This window comes from Nicotiana tabacum, chromosome 13 (assembly GCF_000715075.1).
Source record: "Nicotiana tabacum cultivar K326 chromosome 13, ASM71507v2, whole genome shotgun sequence".
In the NCBI taxonomy this organism is placed as follows: domain Eukaryota; kingdom Viridiplantae; phylum Streptophyta; class Magnoliopsida; order Solanales; family Solanaceae; genus Nicotiana; species Nicotiana tabacum.
Window position 1 is genome coordinate 5328849 of NC_134092.1, and position 13580 is coordinate 5342428.

Here is a 13580-nt window from a genome sequence, read left to right on the forward strand (position 1 = left end):
CAAAGAAACTTTTTCACCAATAGCTAAAATGGTTATTGTTAGATCAGTGGTGATTGTGTCAGCTTCAAGATATTGATTCATCTATCAAATGGATGTTCACAATGCTTTCTTGCAAGGAGATCTATTAGAAGAGGTTTACATAACTATTCCATATGGGTTGACTAAACAAGGGGAGACCAAACAAGTCTGCAAACTACAAAAATCACTGTATGGTTTGAAACGAGCACCAAGACAGTGGAATCTCAAGTTGACTGAAACTCTGCAACAACTTGGCTTTGTTCAAAGCCACTTTGACTACTCAGTTTTGACACATAAGCAAGGAGGTGACATAGTTGTGATCCTAATATATGTGGATGATTTGATCATTACATGAAGCAACAATGATCTGTTGGTCAAAACTACGACTGTGCATGGATCGGATCGGATCATATTTAGCATATTTCAGATTCGGATTTCAGATTCTACAAATGAAATCTGAATCCGATCCGAATTAATATCGGACCGGATTGAATTTTAAAGTTTGGATCGGATCGAATTTTTGAATTTCGGATCGGATTATTATGCCTTAAAGTTGCAAACTCATATGTATATTTTCTTTGTAAAAGAGGCAATAAAGTAAGAAAAATTTATGTTTTTGCAATTATGAGAGTACTATGGTGTCAATATAACTAAATTCAGCAATTGTAAAGGTAATAACTTGGAGGAAGATGTAAAGGAAGTACTGACTATCCGAAATTAAAGTTTACTCCTTCTGTTCCAATTTATGTGAACCTATTTCCTTTTTGGTCCATTCCAAAAAGAATGACCCCTTTCTAAATTTGGAAATATTTTTACTTAAACTTACGATTCTACCCTTAATGAGAAGCTTTTATAACCACACAAATATTTTGGGACCTATTTTGACTTATTTAGGACCACAAATTACAAAAATCTTCATTTTTTCTTAAACTCCGTGTTCAGTCAAACAGGTTCACATAAATTGGAACGGATGGAGTAATATTTATACATGCCCTAATAATTTTGGATTTCAGATCGGATCGGATTACAATTATACCAATCCGAATCGATCCGAATATCTAAAATTTTAATAAACACAATCCGAAATTTGATCCAAATATCCGAAATCTTAAATCCAAAATCCGAAATTGAGCGTATCGGTTCGGATTTCGGATATCCGATCCAAATGAACATCCCTAGTCAAAACCAGGGAAGACCTTCAGAAAGGTTCAAGATGAAAGACCTATGGGAACTAAAATTCTTTTTAGGCATTGAATTTGCCAGGTCAAACAGAGGAATACATATGTGTCAACGGAAGTATTCTTTAGAGTTGATCTCTAACTTGGCCTAGGAGGAGCAAAGATAGTTGGTATTCCTTTGGAGTGCAATCAAAAACTTACTTCAATCGAGTATGATAGAACATTCAACAAAGGTGCAGGTCATGAAGATCCTATACTAAATGATGCTGGAGAATATCAAAGGCTTGTAGGGAGACTTCGTATTTGACCATGACTAGGCCAGATATCTCATTTCGAGTACAGGTGCTAAGTCAGTATATGCATGCCCTAAAACAATCACACATGGAAGCTGCTCTAAGGATTATTAGATACCTGAAAGCATCACCAGCTCTAGGACTCCTAATTCCATCAACAAAAACTAAACATATACAAGCATTATGTGACTCTGATTGGGGCTCTTGTCTACATACCAGAAGATTTGTCACAGGTTATCTTGTAAAATTTGGAGAGGCCTTGGCATCATGGAAGTCAAAGAAATAAGAAACTATGGCCAGAAGTTTAGCTGAAGATGAATTCAGAAGCATGGCATCATGTGTAGCTGAAGTCACATGGCTAATAGGTTTGTTCAGAGAACTTGGAATTGAATTGCATCAGCTTGTTGATCTGTTCTATGACAGCAAAGCTGCTATCCAAATAGCAGCAAATCCTATATTTCATAAACGAACCAAACACATAGACATCGATTGTCACTTTATGAGAGAAAAACTGATCCAGGAAGTAATTACAACTCATCATCTCTCAACAAAGGATCAGCTGGCAGATTTGCTGACTAAGAGCATTGGGAAAGCACAACATGAAGTCTTGTTGAATCAACTAGGAGTTGAAAATATATTCAAAGCATCAGCTTGAGGTGGAGTGTTGAGAGCATAGCAAGCTGACGTGTAGCAGTCAGTTAATTATCTAATGAGTTGGTTATTTATGTTAAAAGTAAGCTTAGTTAGTTAGAGGAGTTAGTTAGCTGATATGTGTATATATATATGAGGTACACCTCATTACTGAAGCAAGCAGAAGAAATTAGAATCAGTTAGATTTCTCTCAAAGTTTTCTTTAGTTCTTCTTCTCTCTATTACTCTACCAATTTCACTCTCGTTCATTGATAAATTTGACAAGTATTTGACACAATAAGTATAAATAAGATTAATTATCCAATTTCACAATTAATAAGTATTTAAAAGTATTCCGGGTTATTACATATAGCTCCACACATGGTAAAAATCATCTAGTAATTTTAATTTTTGTTGGATTTTAAACGGTATTTTGCTCTGATTTTCATCTCACTTCGTTGATTTGTGGTCACCATGGCGGAGCCATCTTAGGTGAAGGGTGGTCTAATACACACCCTTCGCCGAACAATTATGTGGTGTATAGACGTTAAATATATTCTCGCTCTTATTTAAAGAATTTATACATAGAAAATTGACAAGCATTTGTTCTTATCCTCACTCCATCAAAATTATCTCTCAAATTATATGTCAAAGCATTTCTGTGAACATTATCAAAATATAAAATAATAGAATCAAAATTTAAGATATTTGCACACGAATACTGATTGGTCTTTCTTTCTGAAGGTAAAGTGACGTTCAACAAATAGCGCGGTAAATTCACTAGTCACTTGATACAAATAGGAAGCGAGAAAATGAAAAGACGTGTATAATTAACCTTCATCATGATTCATTTAAAAGGATAATATTGATACTTTGTATGTAGTCTTCTTTAATTTTATTTTGTGTCCAATCAAACATCTTCACATAAAATGTTACGAATGGATTATAATGAATATCAGAGTTGAGCTCAAGCTTGACCTCCAATGGCGGAATCGAAGGTTCTGGAAAATTGCTCTCAATCTATGGATGAGAGAAAAAACAGAATTCTCATTATGAAAAGTTTAACTGATTACTAACATATATATATATATATATATATATATATATATATATATATATATATATATATATATATATATATATATATATATATATCAACTGCTACACTACTCATTTAAGAAGCTAAGAAGAAGATGTACACTAACTACCAATTCCGTAAATTAGTTATAACTAACTAACAGATCACATGCCTCCCACGTGCTTCTTCCTTCAATACTCCCCTTCAAGCTAGATGGTGTGAAAATGTTGAACATACCTAGCTTGTTCATCAGATACACATGTTGTGATCTGCCTAGAGCCTTGGTAAACAAGTCTGCCTCTTAATCCTTTGACATCACATATCTTGTCTTTACGATTCCTTGTTGTATTATTTCTCTGATAAAATGCAGGTCTATCTCTATATGTTTTGTTCGCTCATGGAATATGGGATTTTCAGTAATTTGAATTGCTGCTTTGCAATCGCAATTCAGCTCGACTGGTAAACTAATTTCTGCACCCAATTCTCTGCAAAGCCCAGTTAGCCACAGAATTTCTGAGACCCCAACTGTCATACTTCTATACTCAGCTTTTGTTAAACTTCGTGATATTGTGCACTGCTTCTTTGACTTTCATGACACCAAGGAGTCCCCTAGCTTCATTACATATCTCGTTACTGATCTCCTGGAGACTGGACAAGATGCCCAATCTGCGTCACAGAATGCAGTAAGTTTGGTCGACTGATTTGAGCTCAGCAGTCCTTATCTTGGAGCACCCTCTATGTATTTGACTACTCTAACTGTTGCATCCATGTGTGATATTTTGGGACAATGCATAAATTGACTGAGCACATGTACTGCATAACATATGTCTGGCCTTGTCATTGTGAGATACAAAAGTTTCCCTACCAATCTTTGATAAGGTCCTGCATCTCCTAGCTTCTCATCACCTTCATAGTTGTTTTGCTTGTCATATTCAGTTGTAGTGAATCTCTGGTTGCACTCCATTGGTGTGCTTACGAGCTTTGATCCTGTCAATCCAAGCTCACTAATCAACTCTAGTGCAAACTTCCTTTGATTCATCAAAATTCCCTGCTTTGATCTTGCTATCTCAATCCCAGGAAAGAACCTCAATTCTCCCAGGTCCTTGATTTTGAAGCTATGTTGCAGTATGTATTTTGCCTCTGAAATCATATTTTGATCATTCCCAGTGATAATAAGATAATCTACATACACTAAAATGATTACCATTCCTGTGCCCTTTTTTTTGTAAATAATGAGTAATCAAAGTGGCTATGTGTGAAGCCTAAGTTGATAAGTGATTCAATCAGCTTCAGGTTCCATTGTCGTGAAGCTTGTTTCAAGCCATACAGGGATGTTTTCAGCCTATATACTTTCTCCCCCTATCTAGGAAATCCCTGTGGTAAGCACATGTATACCTCCTCAGTCAAATCCCCTTGGAGAAACGCATTGTAAACGTCCATTTGATGCAGATTCCAGTTGTGTGTTGCAGCCAATGCTAGAACAACTCTAACTGTTATCATTTTAACCACTGGAGAAAAGGTTTCTTGGTAATCTAGTCGCTCTATCTGGTTGTATCCTTTTGCCACTAGCCTTGCCTTGAATCTTTCTATCTCACCATTTTCTTTGTACTTTATCTTGAACGCCCATTTGCATCCAATAGGTACCTTGCCTTTTGGCAGATCTACTAGTGACCAAGTGTCATTTTCTTTAAGTGCATTTAGCTCTTGATCCATTGCTTCTATCCACCTGGGGTTTGTCATTACTTCCTCATAACTGCGAGGTTCTTTGTTGGTAGTGAATTTGGACAGATAAGTCTGATAGATGGCTGAGAGAGCTTTATGATTAAGGTACTCTTCCAAAGGGTATCTACAGGCTGCCTTTGCTGAATGCTTTGTGGAGGTGCCTCTCCATACATAATCCTGCATCCATATAGGTTCTTTCACTGTTCTTGTTGATTTTCTTAGTTTCTCTTCTCCTCTGGTAGGCCTAGAGTCTGGTAAAGGGAAGACTGAATGATCTTGATTACTGGCATGTGCATCAAGTGATGGTACTTGTTGAGAAATTAAATTCTCTCCATCTAAATGTTGTTATGAGTCTACTGATGGTGAAATTGTAGGGGATGAAATCACTTCTTCTGGTGTTGTTGCAGCTTGTGTTGGCTCCTCAAGTGATATCTCTACTCTTGGGGGGAGATCAGTGTGTGATATCACACCATTGGGATAAACCTGTAGTCTTCTTTCTTTCAGTAACTGTAAAGGAAATATGTGCTCCATGAATGTAACATCCCTGCTAATAAAACTTTGGTTAGTTAAAATATTATAGAGTATATATCCTTTCTGTGTGGAGGAATATCCCATTAAAACGGTTGTTGTGGATCTAGCTGCAAACTTATCACCTCCTCCTATTTTGCTGGCAAAACATAGACAGCCTATGATCCTCATGTGTTTCAATGATGGTGGTCTTCTATATAGGATCTCAAATGAAGACCTTCCTCTCAACACTGATAGAGGAAGTTTGTTGATTACATAAACAGCAGCATAAACACACTCTCCCCAAAACATCAAGGGTAGATGACCTTGATGTCTTATTGCTCTAGCCACCTCTAGGATGTGTCTGTGTTTTCTTTCAAACACCTCATTTTATTGTGGGGTGTGCACACATGAACTCTGGTGGACTATACCAATGGATTGAAAGAGACTTTTGCACCCAGAGTTAAAGAAATCAGTGTCATTATCACTTCTCAAAGTCTTAACTAAAGCATCAAATTGTGTCTTTATTAGAACAAGGAACTGTCTCAAACATACAATCACATCACTTTTGAGTCTAAGTAAGTAAATCCAAACCATCCTACTACAATCATCAACGCTAGTAAGGAAGAATCTAAAACCATCATGAGTAGGTATTCTATAAGGACCACACACATCAACATGTATCAAATGAAAAGGCTTATCAGTACTGGATAAGCTCTTAGGGAATGGCAATCTACCTTGTCTAGCTAGAGGACAGATTGTACATTCATTTATTCTATTACTACTTGTCTTAAAACTCATGTTTGGAACTGTTTCACCACTCTATCAGGAGCATGCCCAAGTCTGCCATGCCAAATCTCCAAATCCTCTTAGTTCCCATGACCATCTTCTACTTGTACATCTGCAGCATTTGCCTTAATTCTCTTCTGGTGCAGATTATACAGTCCTTCCAGCTCCTTACCAATCCGCTTCACCTCTCGAGTGTGAAGGTTCTACATTATCCAAAAATCAGGATAAAAGGACACAAAGCACCTTAGGTCTTTTGTCATTGTTGAAACTGATAACAATTTGTATTTGAAACCTGGTACATACAACACATTTTTAATGGTTTCTTCTTCACCAATTCTTCATTCACCTGTGCAAGCTATGTCCAAAGATTTTCCATTTGGTAAGTACACCTTTGTATCTATATGAGTGCTATTACTATTTACTTTGCTTAGTAATTTCCTATTACTTAAGAGATCCCTTGGGACAGTGTAGCTATTTTTTTGTGCAGATAAAAAATCTTAGATCCATCAACCTTATCATACTTATCCTTCAGATCTGTCCAGACTTTGTGTGCACTAGACTTGTACATGATTCCACTAAGCAGCTCTTTACTCACAACATTCATGATCCAAGATAACACTATAGCATTGTATTTCTCCCATAATTCATGTAAGGATCTATCAAATTTATCTTTTGTGCATCTCCTATCCACAAAACCTAATTTGTTTTTACCAATTAATTCAATTTTTCATCGATCTAATCCACAGTGCATAATTCTCGGTGTCAGTGAGTTGAATAGAGATTAACGAGCTACCTGGTGTATCACATGGTTGTAGGAATAGGGGATGATGATGATCAATGGTGATCCTCGTACTGCTTCCAGAAGGAGTTTGTTCGTCAATTGCCATGGACATCGATAATTGATCAAGTTGCTAGTTCTTCACTTAGATTCTGAACTTTGCAGACAATTCAATTCGAGAACAGGAGAAGAAGGAAAAATTAATTGCAGAAAATATCGAATCCTAGCTCGAACGAGAAATGTAGTTGATCTCCAGATAAACGAAAATTTGCAGCAACTGGAATTAATATCATCAGCTTACTGCTATCTAGATCTCTTGCTCTGATACCATAATAAAGATCAGAGTTGAGCTCAAGCTTGACCTCCAATGGCGGAATCGAAGGTTCTGGAAAATTGCTCTCAATCTATGGATGAGAGAAAAAACAGAATTCTCATTATGAAAAGTTTAACTGATTACAAGGCTAACCTCCTATATATATACACATCTATATCAACTGCTACACTACTCATTTAAGAAGCTAAGAAGAAGATGTACACTAACTACCAATTCCGTAAATTAATTATAACTAACTAACAGACCCACATGCCTCTCACGTGCTTCTTCCTTCAATAGATTAAAATATAGGAATAAAAGTGTCTTGATTGATATTTTTTCATTACAACTGCACTCCACCTTCCAAAACCACCAAAACTCTATAAATAGAAAAACCAACAGTGTCATATTTTGAGAAGGTATAATCTTTTATTGACAAATGTCTACTACAATAATCCTTTTTTGGTTTTCCACCTGTCGTCCCCCGCAATGGAGACGGACTAAATTTGAATTCGCGATGGGAAGTCCCACATTGGGGGTAAAGCTTCCCTAACAAAAGTAACTTCATACCTGGAGTTCGAACCTGAAACCTCTAGTTAAGGATGAAAAAGTACTGCTACAATAATCATTAGCAAACAAATATTCTTTCCTTGTACTCCACTGCATCCATAGTATCACTCAATGTTCTGCCTTTAGTTTCTGGTAAACACAGCACAAATAACCCACAAATTCCAATACTCATTCCAAAAACTCCATAAGAAAACCATCTATTATTTCTCCCAAAAGCAACCAAAATAGGATTAAATGCACCCCCGAGAACCAATGCTTGTCTCACTATTGACACTCCTGAATTCCTCACACAAGTTGGAAATAATTCCACAGAGTAAATCAATAGTACATCAAAAGATGTACATGCACTGGAAAAAAGAAACCAATTCATACCCCATTTGTAATTCTTTAAAAGAATCATCTTTAACTATTGCACAACCTATGCTGCAAATTCCACTTAATATAGCAAATCCCAAAAATGATTTTTTTCTTGTTAGTTTGCCAATAAGAAAGAATGCTACCATAGAAGCTGGCAATTCTGATAATGCATTCAATGTGACACTAAAATATAGATTAAAAGGTAAATTTCCAACTCCTAGTGGCATCCCATAGTAAACCAATCCAACATCAAAACCAATATGCATAACTGATATTAGTCTCTTGAAAACCCAACTCTATTATACCAACATCATGATAGCCGAGTACAGACTGATTTTTGACTCTGAGTTCTGCATTAGAAGTTCCAAAGACATTTACACAAATCAGACATGCTTTATGAATAAAATAAAGCATAAAATAACATGCAAATAAAAAAATGCTGAATAAATCAGACATTTGGACTTGTTTACTCCGTGTACACATAGAGGTACTTCTACGCTTTAGCAACTCATTTTAGATTTTTATTTTATTTTAAAAGAAGCTCGGTTCACAAAGCATTCCGTGTTCACGCAAGATCCGAGAAACGGTCGCACCCCAAGGGGTGTGATGTAAACAGTCTACCCTAATACAAGCATTAGTGGTTGCTTCCACTACTCGAACTCGTGATCTATAGAGTTGTACGAAGACAACTTTACCATTGCGCAAAAGCTTCCCTTCTCATTTTAGATTGGTGTAGTTTTATAAAATTGCTTATCATAGAAACCTACCGAAGCTTTTTTGAAGGCGAAATACATAGATGGGCACTCAAAATTGGCATCATAATTTTTTTAGACAACTTAACTATACTAGTGACCAAATAGACACCTTTTTCTGGGAAACTAATGGACATTAAGTGCAACATATATAAGTTATCTTTACTTTAAGATATAATTTTCAAAAAAAAAATGTAAACTCATTTCTTTTCATTAAAGAAGAAAATAATACGGAAATTAAATTGAAAAGGGGAACCCGATGCACAAGACATCTCGCGTTCGCGCAAGGTCCGGGGAAGGGTCGTACCTTAAGGTATGAGGTAGACAGTATACCCTAATGCAAACATTAGTGGTTGCTTCCACGGCTCGAACCCGTGACCTTTAATCAGAAGTAATTAACTTTCCAAGACTCCCTTTCAAACTACTTTGAGTAAATGTAGGCCACTTTAATGAGAAGTAATTAACTTTCCAAGACTCCCTTTCAAACTACTTTGAGTAAATGTAGGCCACATTAATGAGAAGTAATTAACTTACATTGTGTTCTTGATCTTCAAAATCAATGAAGGGGCCAAAGAAGCTTAAAGTTAAAGCTACTTCTTGCTGTTAGGATTTTCAAAGTTAGGACAAATTCTTCTTTGTTTCCTCGTACGTAAAGCCATCTTGGTGATTCACGAACAAAGAAATGAACCAATATTGAGTAAAAGATTGTAGGAAGACAAGTCCAAAGGTATAAAACTCTCCAAGTAGAATCTCTATTCACAAAAGCTATAAGTGGTAAAGAAAGAAATCCAATAGTAAAACAATAAAAACCAATAATTCCAACTTGTCCACGCCATTGACTTCCCACTAATTCCGTTGACAAAACAAGTGCACAAGTTCCTATTGCAGCTCCTCCAAAACCAGTTAAAAACCTTAAAAATGAATACATCCAAATATTTGTAGAAATTGATGCTATGGCTCCGGTAATAGACATACTAAAACATGATAAAACCAACATGTTTTTTCGACCAAGTTTTGTGTCAGCTAAGGTAGAAAGAAGGAAACCTCCGATAAGACAACCTATGAAAAACGAAGACGCCGGAAGGCAAGTGAGAATTGAACTCGCACCTATTAACGACCATTCAGAAACGGCCAACGTGTCGGTAAAGATACTAATGAATGTTTGCTGAGCATCGAAAACCCATGATAGAGATATGACAATGGATTGTAAGAATTGTGCCCATCCAAATTCTCCTATGCAACTTTCTATTGTTTCATCAAGTGTTATTGCTCTTTTTGGCTTTAGTAATGGTTCTGATTGGTCACGCATTTTTTTGTAATTTGCAAAAATTTCGACTTAATATGCTATACAATAATATAGAAGAAGTTTATATATGCAAAAACGATTACACAGGGCAAGTATCTTGTAATGATCCAACCAGTCATTTTGACTTTTAGAAGCATGCTCCCCTAAATAAAATTCCATGTATGTGCTTTTATTAATTTATGACTTGCGAGGATGGTTGGTTCGGAATTTGCAAGTATTCGGGTTGAAATCGGAACACTTGGTTCCTTAAGTTGGCCTTAAAATGCTAAGTTTGACTTCGGTCAACATTTTGAGAAAACGACTCCGGAATCGATATTTGACGGTTCCAATAGCTCCGTATGGTGATTTTGGAATAGGAACATATTTGAAATTTTATTTGAAAGTCCGTAATTAAATTAGGCTTGAAATGGCTAAAACAAGAATTTAAGTTTGGAAGTTTGACCGGGGAATTGACTTTTTGATATCGGGGTCGTAATCCAGTTCCGAAAATTTTCATAGCTCCGTTATGTCATTTATGACTTGTGTGCAAAATTTGAGGTCAATCGGACTTGATTTGATAGGTTTAGACACCGAATGTAGAAGTTGGAAATTTTAAATTTCATTAAGCTTAAATTGAAGTATGATTCGTGGTTTTAGCGTTGTTTGATGTGATTTAATGTTTCGACTAAGTTCGTATGATATTTTAGGACTTGTTGGTATTTGGTTGAGGTCTCGAGGGGCTCGGGTAAGTTTCGGATGCCTAACGGATAATTTTTGGCCTTTGGGAGATTGCTGATAGTTGCTGGTATTATCTTCTAATTTCCTTATACGCGATCGCATAAGTTCGTATGCGATTGTGTAGAGTAATTTGGGCAGAGATGACTTTGTTCTATGCGATCGCGTGAATTGGATTGCGATCGCGTAGGCTTAATTGGGCAACTGGAAATTTGTTCTATGCGATCGCGTGGGCAAGTCCGCGATCCCGTAGGTTGGGCCAGTCTGTGCATCGCGATCGCGTGGCGTTGTTTGCGATCGTGTAGGGGAAACTTGAGAGAAAGCTGGGCCACGCGTTTGTGCTACGTGATCGCATGAAGAGGGATGTGATCGCTTAGAGTTGAAATATTGTACATCACGATCGCGTAGCATTGTTTGCGATCGCATAGGGTTATTTTTGGTCAGTAAACATTTGTGCTACAAGATCGCGTGACGAAGTTTGCGATCGCGTAGAAAAAATCACTGGGCAGAGAGTTTAAGTTTCTGAAAATGGGACTTCATCCCATTTTCCATTTTTACCGATTTGGAGCTCGGATTGAGGCGAAATTTTGGAGATGTTCGGAGAAAATAATGAGGTAAGTGTTCTTAACTCAATATTTGTTAAATTACCCAAATTCATCATTGTTTTTAATCATTTAATTGATAAATTAAGTTGGAAAAGTTTGAAAACCCTCTTGGATAGATTTGAGGATTTGAGGGCCTAATTATTATCGGAATTTAGTAATTTTGGTATGGGTAGACTCGTGGTTGAGTGGGCGTTCATATTTCGTAAATTTTGTCGGATTCCGAGATGTGGGCCCCGTGGATGATTTTTGAATTAATTTCGGATTTTTTATTGAAAAATATAGTATTTTCTTATGAAATTGATTCCTATAATTTTTAGTGATTGTATCGAATTATTTTGGCTAGATTCGAGCCATACAGAATTGGATAATCGAGAAAAAGGCCTACTAGTAGATTAAATTGGAGCAAGTTGAGGTAAGTCTCTTGTCTAATCTTGTGGGGGGGAAATTACCTCATAGGTGATTACATTTAATAATTGTTGCTAATTGTGGAGGCTACGTACGCACGAGGTGACGAGAGTCCGTGTGTAGCTACTATTTATGCTAAAAAGTCCGGGTAGTTTAGGACTCAAACTATGAATTACTTGTGTAAATTGTATTCTTTATTTAATTAAATTATTTGATATATATTGTGAATTGTTAGGGAAGATAGTAAAAGATGAAAATCTTATATACTTAATTTTCTGTTTAAATTAATTTAATTATTAAAATAAATTATTCATCCTCTCGAAATAATCTTATAATAAATATACTCTCATTCCGGAGGTACATAAGAAAATGTCCTCCTTTCTTGTAGAGCGGGTCGAACGCCTCGGCAATATAGATGCATCTATGGATCGCGTCGCACGTCCCTCGACAGTGTACACGATACTCTGGATCGGTTCGTATGACCTCGGCAGAAATCGTGCCTAATAATAATAATTACATGATACCTTAATATCTTAATTGCAGCTTATGAATTTAATTAATAGATTGGAAATTATTGCATTTGAAGGAATTTAATTATTTTTGTTTGGTTAAATAATTTTGTTGTTAACTATGTGAATCATGTTGATTTAGATATTTTATTTTTATTTCAATTATTATTATTGACCCTTAGTGAGTGTCAAAGTCGGTCATCACATCTCTACCACTTCGAGATTAGACTTGATACTTACTGGGTACACGTTGATTACGTACTCATGCTACACTTGATGCACTTTTTGTGCAGGATCTATCATCGCACATCCACGTTATCCAGAGGCGTGGTGGTGAGCTGCCTTTCTGAGCCGTTCTACAGCTACCAGTGCCTCTTCTTGTATTTGTATTATGTCTATTTTATTTCAGATAGTGTTTGAGATTTTTTTGTATAATCTACTAGATGCTCATACACTTGTGACACCAGGTCTTGGCACACACACTAGTAGAAATTTTGGACTTGATTAATTTTTTATTATTTACTAGAATCTTTTCATATTGTTTTAAATTCCTGAAATTAAGAAGAGTTTAATTACTCGGTTAATTTTAAAACAATTGAATATGGGTTTAAATTACTAGTTGGCTTGCCTAACTGTAGTGTTGGGCGCCATCACACCTATCAGTGAAATTGGATCGTGACAGACCTAGTTGTATTTATTTTTTATTAATTATGCTAACTGGACTCTGTAGTCCAGCCATAAGCTTATCAAGAAATATTTTTAAAGTTAAATAAAATTTTAACTAGTTGCTCTACTAGCTAGTGTTAGGTTTCTTATTTTCGTATTATATAGAAAGTTAGAAACCTATGAGGTCAATTCTATGAGCTCGGATTTCGAGAGTCAACTTTTTTATTTTGATCGTGAATTTTTATATACTTGGATACTAAGGTAAAAAATATCATAAGTCATAATAATTAATAATTTAAAATATCTAAAAAGCATATAAAAAATTGCGGTCAAAGAAAAACTTGATTGACTCTCAAAATTTTAACTTTGTCACATAAATTAGGGCGGAGG

At 35.9% G+C, this 13580-nt stretch overlaps 1 protein-coding gene and 1 pseudogene across 1 annotated transcript in view; both read right to left on the reverse strand.

Annotated features, from left to right (window-relative positions):
• The window catches only part of LOC142167789 (protein VERNALIZATION 3-like), a 319167-nt gene that overhangs the window by 282149 nt on the left and 23438 nt on the right, over window positions 1-13580 (reverse strand). The gene's annotated exons all lie outside the window — the stretch shown is intronic.
• Window positions 6923-10375, reverse strand: LOC107760062 (organic cation/carnitine transporter 3-like; annotated as a pseudogene).